Below are 14,872 nucleotides of genomic sequence, written 5' to 3'. Positions count from 1 at the left end.
TGGTGGAGTGGTGAATAGTGTGGATGTCTGCTGGAGATTGCAATGGGACATTGACAGGATGTAGAGCTGGGCTGAGAAGTGGCAGATAAAGTCAAATCTGGAAAAGTGTGAAGTGATGCATTTTGGAAGGTGAGACTTGAATGCAGAATACAGGGATAAAGGCAGAATACTGGATAGTGTGGAGCAACAGATGGATCTTGGATTTCATGACCAGAGATCCCCTCAAATTTGTCACCAAGCTGATAGTGTTGTTAAGAAAGAATATGGTGTATCGGCTTTCATTAGCTGGGGGATTGAGTTTTTAAAGCCGTGAGGTTATGCTGCAGCTCTATACAGCCCTGTTTAGATCCCAATTAGAATATTGTGTTCAGTTTTGATCCCTTCATTACAGGAAGGATGTGGATGCTTGAGAGAGGGTAAAGAAGAGATTTACCAGAATGCTGCCTGTTCTGGAGAGCATGTCTTATGAAGAAAGGTTGAGGGAGCTAAGGCTTTTCTCATTGGAGTGAAGAAGGGTGTGGTGTGATTTGGTAGAAGTGAACAAGGTGGTGTGAGGCATAGATGGAGTGAATATTGAGAGACCTCTTTATCCCATGGTATACATGGTACCAGGGGGCATAATTGTAAGGTGATTGGAGGATGGGTAAGAGGAGATTTCAGATGTAGGTCCTTTAAATAGAGAGTGGTGAATTGGTGGAATGGGACATTTAACAGACTCTTGGATAGGCACATGGATGGGAGCAAAATGAAGGGTATGTCAGTTAGTTTGATCTTACAGTCGGGTAAAAGGTGGGCATGACATCATGGCCGAAAGGTCTTGTGCTGTACTGTTCTGTGTTCTACGATCCGTCTGGGAAATGGGTAATAAGCTCAGATCAATGTAAAAGGATATGGCATTCAGGAGGAGCTAGTCAACTGGATACAAAATTGGGCTTGATGGTGGGAGACAGAGGGCAATGGGAGGCATGTTGTCTTTCTGACTGGAGGCATGTGACCAGCGGTGAAGTTGGTCCCCTGTTGTTTGTCATTTGGATAAATGGTTTGGATGGGAATATTGGTTTTGTGGTAAGTACGTTTTTTGAGTGACACTGAAATTGTTGGTAAAGTGGACAGTGAAGAAATTTATCCAAGATACAACAAGATTAACAGTACTGCTGGGATAGTGGGCTGAAGAATAGCAGATGGAGTTTAATTAGCTAAATGTGAAGTGTTCCTTTTTGATGAAACAATCCAGGGTGGGACCTGTACAGTTAGTGTTCGGGCCCTGGGTGGTGTTGTCAGTCAGAGACCCAGGGATGCAGGTAGATAGCTCTTTGTAAGTGGTGTCACAGGTAGACAGGCTGGTGAAGCAGGCATTTGGGATGGTTACCTTCTTTGGGCAGAGCAATAAGAGTAGGAGTTGGGATGTCATGTTGTGGCTGTATATAAAAGCATTGTTGACCAGTAGGAAGTACTCATCTGGTTCACTTACATCCTTTAGAGAAGAACAACTGACATTCTAACCTGGTCTGACCTGCACGGGACACCAGACCCACAGCAATATGGCTGACTCTGTGCTATACTCTGGATAATTAGCAGTGGGGCAAAGAATGCTGGTCCAGGCAGTGACACCCACATCCCATGAATGAATAAATAAAAATACCTATGTCCCTCCCTACCTCTGCAAATCCCTCCCACCTGCAGCAATCTGTACTGGCTTTGTAACACCCTTCAGACCCTGACCACTCTGTGTAACTCTCTCACCACCTCCAGCACCTTCAGCTCTCCCGGTTCCTTTTGTGACATAAAACCTTGACAATTATTCCCTCTTCCATCTGACCTCCTCCTGCGAGCAGACCCTTTGCAATCCCTTTAAAACTTACTGCTAAAACATTCTCTCACTTCAGGATTTTAAGTACTTTTCGGTGATCCTCTAAGCCCGATAATCTAATATGATCCTTTTTACTTGAGTGAGGGACCGATGGGAATTTCTTGCTGAGGATTTGTCTGTTTCAATGGAATGTCCTTTTGTTGAGTGTTTTACACTGCTCCTTTAAATGGTTTCCACTGTTCATTTACAGACACATGTTTCAATCTGTTTAGGCTGTTTACCTTGGTCAGTTCTCCTCTCAAACTCACGTAATTGGCTAATTTTGTTTCTAGTTGTAGCGTGTGCTTTCTGTGATTCACTTTAAAACTTTATATTTCTTTAAGCTGCACTTTATCACAATTTCCCTGAGGATCTCTCCAGGTGACATTACTCATTCACGAAGTTTCATCACACAACGGTCGCTCTGAGATAGTTATGTCCCTCGCCAGTTGCACAATTTGTTATTCAAAGAAACAGTGAAAACTAATTGTCTAAACTCCTCTTCCAATATCACTGTTGTCAGTGTGACTGTCCCACATTTTGTGAATATTGATGTTTCCCAAAATTATCGCAATGTGTTTGTTTAAAAAATTCCAATGAGTTCCTGTGTAATGCAGTGATGAGCAAGGGAATACTGTTCAGTGTCTAAAACTGTTGTGCTGCTTGTGTCCTTGGCAAGTAGTAGCCAGAATTTACATTCAGACTGATTCTTCCTCATGATCTGAGACCAAATGCTTTCTCTGTAATGCCTTTCTTACCCATTATTGTTAGCGTTGCCCACTTGGCCTGAGTTTCCGCAAGGTTGTGATCCATTGAATATTTATGTCCACCTTTTGTTCACCCTGTAACCATATCTCTCTGGTGTCTAAACCTTTTTTTTTTATCTCAGTGTCACTAATCCATCTGCCTTATTGATAAGACTTCATCCATTCAAAAATGAAATAATTTATTCTTTCCCACAATTTCCTGTCACAAACCTATTCACTGATGTACAGTTTTAGTTAATCGCTGACCCTTCCTGGTCCTTCCTGCTTGCCTTCAGTCACATTCCCATGTTGTTCCGATGCTTCACCTTTTCTCTTCGGATTTGGAAAATTCCTTTCATCTGGATCCTGTCCCAGCATCCTCTCTGTCAGTTTAAAGCCCTGTCCATAAACCTACTGACATGATTGGCCAGGACCCAGGTCACTGGGCCCACCACGATACCAGTGGGACCATTCTATTAGATTTTTTTTATAAATCAGGTAGGGGATGTGGGTGTCTCTGACTGACCAGCCTTTATTACCTATCCCTACCTGCCCATGAGCTGAGTAGCTTGCTCGGCCATTTCAGAGGGTAATTGAGAGGCAAACACCTTGCTGTGGGTATGTCGTGTAGACCAAGTGAGGATGATCAGATCTCGTTGTCAAAAGGCGAAGTGCACGCCACGGTGGCTCAGTGATTAGCTCTCCTGCCTCACAGCACCAGGGTTCCAGGTTCGATTCCAGCCCCAGGTGGCTGTGTGGAGTCTGCACATTCTCCCTGTGTCTGCATGAAATGCCTCCGGATGCTCCGGTTTCCTCCCACAGTCCAAAGCCGTGCAAGTCAGGCGAATTAGCAATGCTAAATTGCCCATGATGTTAGGTGTATTTGGTCGAGAGAGAAGGGTCTGAGTGGGTTAATCTTTGGATGGATGGTGTGGACAGGTTGGGTCAAAAGGCCTGTTTCCACACTGTACAAAATCTAATCTAAGGGATTGTAATTTTTGTACATCAGCAATGGTTTCATATTTGTTTATGGATTGTTAATTGCTATTTTTAAAATTATTGATTTTAAATTCCACCATATCTTATGATGGGATTCAAACCTGCCTCCCCTGAGCACTGGCTGAGGTTTTGGACAAATGCGCTAACAATAATATTACTAGGCCATCGCTTCACCTGCTCACTGATTGCTCATCCCTGAGCACTGATACATGAAGCTAAACCCATTCTTCCAACATGATTGTGTGATCCTGAAGTCTTCCAGCACTCCGGTGATATCACTTAGTCTCTCTCCATGTGGTATCCCTCCCTGTGTGGGTCTAATTGCTGCCTCTGTCAGTGTCTCTCGCTCTTGCAGCTACTCCAGATCCTGAGCCAACAGAATTCTCCACTCCAGAGAGACGCAACAGCACAGGCCAGGGATGGAGCTTGGGATTTTCTAGATATCTGTGGGGTTCATTTCCATTCTCCTTGTGTAACCCTCACTGAATCAGTCTAATTTTCCATTCTGTCTATTTCTCGGTCTCCTGTAGGTACTCAGGAAGTTCCTGACTCAATAGACTTCCCAACTGCTGTGTGTCTCATCCATCACCTCATTGAAGATGGTTGGTCAGCCAGGGAGACAAAGGGCAGGGAGATCTGGAGCCTTCAATAAATCCTGCAGTGAGGTAAGATCACTCACAGTGCACAGAGCAGGGAGCAATGGGAGGGCTGCAAACATCGGCTAACAATACATGATACAGATACAGTGCTTGATGGGGAGCACAGTATAGACACACCCCATGCTCAATCACCACATCTACTTTAACTTATGTTGCACTGAGACAGCATCGGGAGTTCAGAGTTATCAGTCCAGGCCTGTGCTGTCTTAGTGAGCATCAGGACAACAGAGGGGAAAGCAGGCCTCCCACGAGAGGGTGTGAATGCTGCCTGGGATCTTTCTGTTCTGTGTTCTCCCTCCAACACTGTATTAAGACTCACTACTCTGCAACACTGTATCTGTGGCATGGCTTGTGCACCAGTATCTTCAGTCATTTTTAACTCCTATAACAGTAGTTGTCCCTGTAACCTCCTCCCTTCCCGATAGTCCCTCCACATATTTGAGATGTACTGCATTCCAGACTACCATCCCTATCGCTGTAACTTGCTTCAGTGTCCACAACATGCCTTATTTTGGTACTGTAATCCTCTTTAACTGGATACAGAGTGATACAGCACGGAAACAGAACCTGTGGTCCTACTCCTCAATACTGCCCATGTTACCTAAACTGAATGAGTCTCATTTGCCTGCATTTGGCCCTTATCTCTTCAAACCTTCTGCTCTCAATGTACCTCCCAAATATCTGTTCCATGCTGTAATTGTTCTTGTTTCTCCCATGTGCCTGAGGCAGTCTGTTCCATCTATGCACCATCCTCTGTGGATAATGTTCCCCGTCAGCTCCCCCTTCAAGTCCTTGCTCTCTCACGTCCCGTTTATATCCTCGAGTTTTGGACTCACCTACCCTTGGCTATTCACCATTCTTAGGGCCACCCCGAAGATTCATCTGTCAATGACGGCAAATTTGCCAAATGTCGCTTTTCCCACCCTGTCCATCCGGTATGCCACTTCTGAAGAACAATGAAACTTGCACCCCCTGGTCTCTCTCTCTCTCTCTCTCTCTTTCTCTCTATTCGACAACCCTGGCCAGAGCCCTTCCATTAACTGTATTAGTCCTCTATGGTTTGTCTTAACAAAATCCAACACCTGAATTAAACTCCATCTTTCATTGTCTGGTCCACTGGCCCAGTTGGTCAAGACCCCCTTTGATAACCGTATTTACTGCCCACTACACCATTAATTTGATCATCAACAAACTTACGCACAATCACTTCTATATTTTCAACCAAATCATTTATGTAGATGATGCACATCAGTGGACCCAGCCCTGATCCTTTCTTCAATAATGGAATAAAACCATATTCTTGTCATAGAGCCAGACAGCATGGAAACTGACCCTTCAGCTGATACCCACCATCATCTAAAACTCAACTCTTCCCAGCTGCCTGTTGCTGGCCCATAGTACTCCAACCCTTCCCTATTCACCTGTTTATCCAAATATCTTTAAAGTGTTGTAATTGTACCCACATCAACCCCTTTCTCAGGAAGTTCATTCCAAACTCAAACCACCCTCGGTGTAGCAAATTGCCCCATATCTTTTTTTTGAACATCTCTCTCCGCTAACCTTAAAAATGTGGCCCCTCCTCTCGAGACTCTCCCATCCTGCGGAAAAGGCAGCTACCATTAAATGGATCTATATACCTCATTTTTTTCATAAACCTTTATAGTATCATGTCTCAACCTCCAGGCTCCAGTGAAAAAAGACTCAGCCTATCCAGCCATTTTTCAGAACCCAAGCCTTCCATACCCAGCAATATCCTGGTAAATCTCTTCTGAATCCCCTGCAGCTTAATAATATCCTCCCTATAACTGGGCGACCAGAACTGCACAGAGTATTGGAGAACAGGCCTCGCAAATGTCTGTGCAATCTCAATGCCGCTCATACCGCTCATGTTCATATAAGCCTCTGTAAGGTCATCACTCAGTCTCCGATTCTCCAGTGACAGTAACCCCAGCTTATTCAGCAACAACCCGGGAAATATCTTGTAAAGCTTTTCTAAGCCCTTTCAAGTTTCACAATATCCTTCCTGTAGCAGGGAGACTGGAATTGCAGAGGACTCCGAATGTGGTCTCATGCATTACTCTTGTTCCCTGAGTTCCCCAGTCTTTGTCCTCAGTAAGTTCTGGAGTGAAAAAATTGTTTAGGATCTTAGCAAATATCCTGCAGTTCCACACATCGATGGCCTCATTGATCTTTAATGGATACTATTTTGTCCTGAGTTCCTTATGCACTCTTAATATACTGATACAATCACTTTTGGATTCCCCTTTCCTTCTCTGCTGAGGCTATTTCATTGAGCCTTTCTCCATTCCTGTTTTCTACTCAAAGTGTATTCCTACAGCCCCTGTATATCCTCAGGGATTCCCTTGATCCAGCTGGCTATACCTGACATGTGCCCCCTTTTCCTTGACCAGACCCTCAATAGACAGCCAGTGTTTCCGAATGCTGTCAGCATTGAGCTGCACACACACAGGAACATGCTGACGCAGGTCGATCAGTTTAAAAATATTCTCACTTGCCAAACTTCCCTTTCCCTGTAAATAATTCCCTTCCCCAATCACATTTTGAAAGTTCCTGGCTAATACGATCAAGATTGGTCAGGCTCCATTTTATAACTTGCACTTGTGGACCAGGCCTGTCCTTTTCCAAAGCTGTTTTCAAACTACGAGAACTGTGGTTACTTTGGCAAAACGCTTGGCCACTCACATCTCAGTCCCCTTCCCTACCTTGATTCCCAAGGGGAGGTCAGGTTTTGCCCCTTTCTCTTTTCAGGCCATTTACATATTGATTGGGAGATCCTGGAACACAATTACCAAATGCCTCCCTTGCAAATGCTGAACACTGGCAGTCCCAGTCTAGGTTTGGAAAGTTCAAAAACCCTACCATAACAGCCCCATTATTATGGTTGATATTTAAGATGTCCCGATACATTTGTTCATCAGTCTGCCACGGATTATTCGGGGTCAGCAGTCAGATCGTATCAACGTGATGACCCATTCTTATTTCTCAGTTCTAACTTAGCTTCACTGGGCGATCCCACAGGAATATCCTCTCTAAGTCCTGCTGGGATGATTCATGCAATCAAAACCCACCACCACACGTCCACTGTTGCCTCCCCTTCCTGGAGCATCTCTACCTTGAAACAATGAACTGCCAGTCCTGCCCCTCCCTCAGCTGTGTTTCTGTAATAACTAAAATACCCCAGTCCCATGTTCCAATCCATGCCTTGAGTTCACCTTCCTTAGCTGTCAGGCCCCTTGTATTGAAATAAATGCAGTTGAATCATCAGTTTTCCCCCATTGCCTGCTATGTTCTTGCCTGGCTTATCTGCTGAAATTGCTGTCTTTAACACGTGTACCTGTCTCAATCTTCTTTCTGGCCTTACGTTTATTTAAGGTCCAACACCCTGCCAGACTAGGTTATGTCCTCTCAAGCATCTCTAGCAATTCACCCCAGCAGGATGTGGGTCCCTCTCCCGCTCCCAGTTGAGGTGCCTTTCCCACCCTGTAAACCTGTGCTGACACCTTCAGGGATCTATGAACTTGTCCACCAAGGTCCCTGTATTCCTCAGTACTCCGCAAAGTCCTACCATTCATTATGTCTATCCTTCGCTTATCGTACCTCCCACAGAGTATCACCTCACTTCAATCAGAACTGAACTCTGCTTAGATTATCATCTGATCGACATCGAACAGCAGACGGAGACCATCCCCCTCACTGTGGATAACACCCTCACCTTTCATATCATCTGCAAACCTACTAATGATACCTTCTGCTTTCCCATCCGAGTCATTAATGGTCAATGGTTCCTGCACAGATCCCTGTGTACACCCGTTGGTGAAAGTATTCTACCCACCAGTTTTGCATCCAATTTGCCAACCTGCCTTGGAACCCAGTCCTTTTGGACCAACCTTCCATTTTGCATCTTATCAAAGGACTTATTCAAGTCCATGTAACCCACATCATCTGCACTGCCTTCATCAATATACTTAAGCACAATTTCAAAAACCTGAACTGAATTCCTCAGACTGTATCTTCCTCTGCCAAATCTGTGATGACTAAACCAAGTTGATCCTTATCTTTGCAAGTGTGGATTCATCCTCATAATTCATTCCAATAATTTCCCTCCCCCTGCTGTCAGACTATCTGCTCTGTAATTACCTGGCCTATCCCTGCTGTCCTTTTTGAACAAAGGAACCACATTAGCGATCCGCCAGTCATTCAGCACTTCACCTGAGTCCAGGAAAGTATATATATCCACCAACAATCTCTGGGTAATTAGCATGGGGTCAAAGAATGCTGGTCCAGGCAGTGACACCCACATCCCATGAATGAATAAATAAAAATAAATATGTCCCTCCCTACCTCTGCAAACCCCTCCAGCTGCAGTAATTCGTACTGGCTTTGTATCACCGTTCAGGCCCTGACCACTCTCTGTAACTCTCTCACTACCTCCAGCATCTTCATCTCTCCCTGTTCCTAACGTATCAATAAACCTTGACAATGTTTCCTCTTCCCATTGCCCTCCTCCTGCTAGCAGACCCATTGCAATCCCTTTAAAACTTACTCTAAAACTCTCACTTGAGGATTTTAAGTATTTTGTGGTGATCTTCTCAGCTTCCTAATCTAATATGATCCATTTTGTCCTGAGTGAGGGACCGGTGGGGATTTCTTGCTGAGTTTTTGTCTGTTAATGGAATGTCCTTTTGTTGAGTGTTTTACACTGTTCATTCAAATGTTTTCCACAGTTCATTTCCAGACACCCATATTTCAGTCTGTGTAGCCTATTTACCTTGGTCATTTTTCCTCTCAAACCCATGTAATTGGCTATTTTTGTTTCTATTTGTAGCTTGTCCTTTCTGTGATTTACTTGAAAACTTTATTTTTCTTTAAACTGCACTTTATCACAATTTTCCTGAGGATCTCTCCAGAATGACATAACTCATTCACTAAGCTTTCTCACACAACAGTCGCTCTGAGACAGTTACGTCCCTCGCCGGTTGCACAATGTGTTATTCTAAGAAATACTGAAAAAAATTCTCTGAACTCCTCTTCCAATATCACTGTTGTCAGTGTGACTGTCCCAGACTTTGCAAATATTGAAATTTCAATAAATGTTCACCATTCCTTTATTAAAAATTCCAATGAGTTCCTGTGTAATGCAGTGATGAGCAAGGGAATGCTGTTCAGTGGTCTAAAACTGTTCTGCTGCTTGTGTCCTTACAAGGAATAGCCAGAGGTTACATTCAGACTGACTCTACTTCATGATCTGAGACCAAATGCTTTCTCTGTAATGCCCGTCTTACCCATTATTGCTAGCGTTGTCCATTTTGCCTGAATTTGCACAATGTTGCGAAACATTGAATATTTATGTCCACCTTTTGTTCGCCCTGTAACCACATCTCTCTGGTGTCAAAATCTCTTTTATTTCTGTGCCACAAATCCATCTACCTTGTTGCAGAGACTTTGTCCATTAATAAAAAACATAATTTTCTCTTTCCCACAATTTCCTGTCACAAATGGTTTTGCTGATCTACAGTTTTAGTTAAACTTTGGCCCATCCTGTTCCTTTCTGTTGTCTTCGGTCACATTTTCTGTTGCTTCACCTTTTCTATTTGGATTTGGAAAGCTTCTTTCACCTGAAGCCTGTCCCAGCATCCTCTTTGTCAGTTAAAAGCCCTGTCCATAATCCTACCAATGTGATTGGCCAGGACATTGTTCCACTGGAACTGTGCTGGGACCAATCTGAATGGATTTTTTAAAAATCCGGTCTGGGATGTGAGTGTCTCTGGCTGACCAGCCTTTATTGCCCATCCCTTGCTGCCCTTGAGCTAAGCAGCTGGCTCGCCCATTTCACAGGGTCATTGAGAGGCAAACACTTTGCTGTGGATATGTCGTGCAGACCACGTGAAAGTGAACTGTCGTCTTTCTCTGAAGGTCAAGTGTTTGGATTTTTATCAATACTTATTTATGGATTGTTAATTCTAATTTTTAAAACATATATTCATTTAAAATTCCACATGGTTAGAAGTTAGAAAAAAGAAGAGAGGTGGTCACTTTGTTGGGACTGTATTGTAGACTGAGTAGACCCAACAGATACCAGAGGAGCACGTGTGTAGAGGGATTGCAGATAACTATAGGAATAATAGAGGAGTACAGGCTGGAGATTTTAATATTCCCTGTATTGACTGGGCCACCTGGAGTATAACAGACTCGGACAGAGTGCAATTTTTCAAATATGTCCAAGAAAGGTTGCTAAATCAATATGCAGAGGGCCCTACTCTACTCAGGCAGGTGCGACACTGGACCCCACCCCCCAACTCAGAAAACGAGGCCGGGTTAGTGACTGAAGTGTCATTCGGAGAGCACTTTGGGTCCAGTGCCCACAACTGTCTTTGTTTTAACATAGTTATGAAGGAAGATCAGCAGGTCCCCAGATTGAAGAGGAAAACTGGAACAGGGCCAGGTTTGGGGCCATTCTGCAGGATCTGGCCAGCGTCAATGCTGTGAATTTAAAATTGCACAATGCCCAGTTATAATCCAACTCGCTTTGGAAGCGCTGGTGATCACCGTAACAGATGAAAGGCTTCAACTAAATTTGTTTGATATTATATTCCATGACCCTGCCATCCTGTTGCTATAAATTCTGTGCCTTAGGATTGTGCTTCACAACCACCTGATGAAGGAGCAGTGCTCTGAAAGCTACTGCTTTCACATAAACTGGTTGGACTGGAACCGAGTGTTGGGTGATTTTTAACTTTGTACATCCCCTGTCCAACACTGGCACCTCCACATTATGATTCTAATCGATTGGGTGAGTCTGTTTGAAGGAAAAGAAACAACTGGCAAATGGGAGGCTTTTCAAAGTGTGATCTGAAGAATCCAGGACCAGTCTGCCCCATTGGGATAAAGGGAAAAGCTGGCAGGGTTAGGGATCCTTGGCTGGTGTGGGATAATAAGGCTCTGGTCTTGAAATGAAGACTGCATGCATTGGGTTTAAGCTTTCAGTATCTAGATAAACTCTTCTATTCTTAAAGACACCATCAATCTGTGGAGACCCTACAAACCTCTCAGTCCCTGTAACACTCCCAGTCTGCAGAAGTCATTCCAATGCCTGCGACTCTTTCAATCCAGTTCCTACAAGACCCACTATCTGTGTGATATCTTTTCATTGCCAGCACCCACCCTGTCAATGGAACATGCTGTAGTGTCTCCATTTATCTACTCATTTCCATAATCTTCTCCAGCTCTTACATGTGTAAACGTCTCCCTCCCCTACAACCCTTCCCACTCTGACTAAACTGGAGGAGGTTACGAATGCTCCCTAATCTGTGAAACTGCCTCCAACCAAAATTGCTGTCTTTGTCACTTGGAGAATCTGTCTGATTCCACACCCTCTTTATCTAAATAACCTGCAGAACCTAAGCCTTCCTGTATCTATAAACATCTTCAGTCACGACTACCCTCCATATGTCTATTTGTTTTTCCAATCTGTACAACCCACTTTATCTCTGTACTCAGCTCCATTCACCTGAAACATTCCTGTCTGTGTAAAATACCACTATCCTTATCCCTGTAAACTGCTCCATTCCTCCCAACCTCCCATCTCCATGAACTCCTGTAGGCCCGCCAGCTCTCCACATTTCTGTAACCTCCTGTGGCTCTGTGCCCCTTCCTCTCTGTGAAACCACCTCCAGTCCCCATACCCCTCCCAGTCTGGGACATCTGCTCCAGATCAGACCATTGCTGTCTCTGTTACCTCATACAACCTTAGCAACGCCTCCTATTTGTGTCACTTCATTTAGATCACATCCTCTCCCACTTCCCGGAACCTCTTGCTGCCATCATAACCCTTGCTATTTAGAACATGGATTAGCACATTCCGGTACAAGCCCTTCAGCCCTCAATATTGTGCTGACCTTTTATCCTACTCTGAAGACGAATCTAACCTGCATATCTTACATTTTACTGTCATTGATGTGCCTATCCAAGAGTTGCTTAGATGTGTGTAATGTGTCTGAATCTACCACGGCTGGCAGTCCATTCCACACACCCACCACACTGTGTCAATAACATACCAGTCCCGTCCATGCCGACAGGATATCCCAACCCCATCTAGTCCTACCTGCCAGCACCTGGCCCATATCCCTCTGATATCTAAGCTAAACGTACCGCCAATTACCTTAAACTTATGTCTCCTTGTGATCGCCATTTCACCATGGGAAATAGTCTCTGGTTATCCACTCCATCTATGCCTCTCATTCCCTTGTACACCTCTATCATGTCACCATTCTTCCTCCTTCGCTCTGATCAGAAAAGCCCCAGCTTCTACAACCTACCTTCTATGGGCATGCCCTCCAGTCCAGGCAGCATCCTGTTCAATCTCCTCTGCACTGTCTTTAAAGCTTCCACATCCTTCCTATAATGAAGCAAACAGAACTGTTCACAATATTCCAAGTGTGGTCTAACTGAGGTTCTGTAGAGCTGCAGCAAAACCTCGCATCTTTTCAACTCAATTCCACTGCTAATGAAAGCCAATACACCATATGCCTTCTTAACACCCTGTCAACTTGGGTGGTAACCTGAGGGAAACAGGATCCCTTTGTTCCTGCACGCTGCTAAGAATTCTGCCTTTAACCACATAAAGGTTTTCTGCAGAATCCTCCGATCTCAAACTATGCCTACCTTTGTAAGTTCCTCCAGACCCTACAACACTCATAAACTGTGAAACCTCCTCAAGTCCCTATATTCCTAATGTCTGCAAAATCCTGCCATCCTGATGTCCCTCCATATCTCTGTAACCCCCACCATCCTCCAGTGCCCTTCTAGGGAACATTGCAGAGGAAGGACGAGTTGGAGAGTCTGGGCCATGTTACGAGGTATGAAGGGCTGCAGAACCTGGAGGATGGTACAAATGTAGGAAGGGACTTGGGACCTGCAGGAGGTTGCGCAATTCATAGAACCTGCAGATGTGACCGAGGAAGGCTTGTGGAACCTGGAGGATATTATGAATTGAACCGCAGGTAATTTTTGATTGGACCATTCAGCCGATCTTACAGTCATAGAGATGTACAGCGTGGAAACAGACCCTTCAGTCAAACCCGGCCATGCCGACAGGATATCCCAACTCAATCTAGTCCCACCTGCCTGTACCTGGCCGATGTCCCTCCAAACTCTTTCTATTCATATATCCATCCAAATACTTCTTAAATGTTGCAATTGTACCATCTGTAAGATTGGCTGAAAGATCCAATCAAAAATTACCTGTAGTTCAAATTATAACATCCTCCAGGTTCCACAATACATTCACGGTCCCATCCTGCAGATCAGATATCTCAACCCAATATAGTCCCACCTGCCAGCACCCGGCCCATCTCCCTCTAAATCCTTCCTATTCATACATCCATCCAGATGCCTTTTAACTGTTGCAGTTGTACTAGCCTCCACCACTTCCTCTGCAAGCTCATTCCATACATGTCCTATCCTCTGCGTGAAAACGTTGCCCCTTAGTTCTCTTTAATATCTTTCTCCTCTCACCCTAAACCTTGCCCTACAATTCTGGACTCGCACACCCCAGGGGAAACACTGTCTATTTACCTTATCCATGTCCCTCTTGATTTTATAAACCCCAATAAGGTCACCCCTCAGCCTCCGACTCTCCAGGGAAAACAACCATCGCCTGTTCAACTCTCCCTATAGCTCAACCCTGGCAACATCCTTGTAAATCTTCTTTGAACCCTTTCAATTTTCACAACATCCTTCCGATAGGAAGTAGAAAAGAGTTGCATGCAGTCTTCCAAAAGTGGCCTAACCACTGTCCTGTACAGCCGCAACATGACCCCCCAACTCCTGTATTCAATACTCTGACCAGTAAAGGAATGCATACCAAGTGCCTTCTTCGCTACCCTGACTACCTGTGACTTTACTGTCAAGGAACTCTGTATTTCATTTGAAAAATTGCACAGACAGACAGAGTGGCCTGAGGTCTTCTGGGTAATGCTAGTTCAGTCTAAGCTGGTAGGCGGAGGCAGTGAAGTATTTGCAGTGCTGTCTGATGAATGGTCGAGAGATAATGCACATGTCAAACAGGCTATTGTAAGTGCTTATGGATTGCTATGAAAGGGAAGCCACTACAATTCCCTTTACTGTACCATCGCTAACAGACAAAGCTCCTTCAGACCTATATCCTCCGAATTGTTGAAACCTGCTATCGCCATGGCAACCCCTATTATTTCCAAACATTGTTGAGTCTCTAAAACCATCCCTATCAGTTTAATCTCCTCCTCTGCATACAACACTCCAGGTCTGTGTAATCTCTTTAAATCCTTCAGTTCCTATATACCTATGTGTAGGTGTGACTGCTTGGATGATAATACAGGAGTCATGGTTACCAAGTTTGGGAGTGAGACTGAAATTGGTGATAAAGTGGACAGTGAAGAGGGTTATCGAAGAGTACAAAGGGATCAACAGTTCTGCTGGGTCAGTGAGGTTAGAAAGAACAGGTGGAGAAATGCAAGATGTTGTATTGTGGTAAAACAGACCAGGCTGGACTGGTAAAGTAAACATTCGGGCCCTTGTCAATCAGTGACCCAGGGACGCAGATACACAGTCTTTTGAAAGTA

The 14,872-nt window shown here is 44.4% G+C and overlaps 1 long non-coding RNA gene across 1 annotated transcript in view; it reads left to right on the top strand.

Annotated features, from left to right (window-relative positions):
• The first annotated feature begins 4,152 nt into the window (after positions 1-4,152).
• The window catches only part of LOC132814823 (uncharacterized), a 36,067-nt gene continuing 25,347 nt past the window's right edge, over positions 4,153-14,872 (top strand). Inside the window, exon 1 of the long non-coding RNA XR_009644513.1 lies at positions 4,153-4,259. This is a non-coding gene — a long non-coding RNA (uncharacterized LOC132814823). The remainder of the gene's footprint in view (positions 4,260-14,872) is intronic.

The sequence above is a fragment of the Hemiscyllium ocellatum genome, unplaced genomic scaffold, assembly GCF_020745735.1.
Source record: "Hemiscyllium ocellatum isolate sHemOce1 unplaced genomic scaffold, sHemOce1.pat.X.cur. scaffold_943_pat_ctg1, whole genome shotgun sequence".
In the NCBI taxonomy this organism is placed as follows: Eukaryota; Metazoa; Chordata; class Chondrichthyes; order Orectolobiformes; family Hemiscylliidae; genus Hemiscyllium; species Hemiscyllium ocellatum.
The sequence above is the reverse complement of the archived record's forward strand: the minus strand, read 5'-3'. Positions and strand labels throughout refer to the sequence as shown.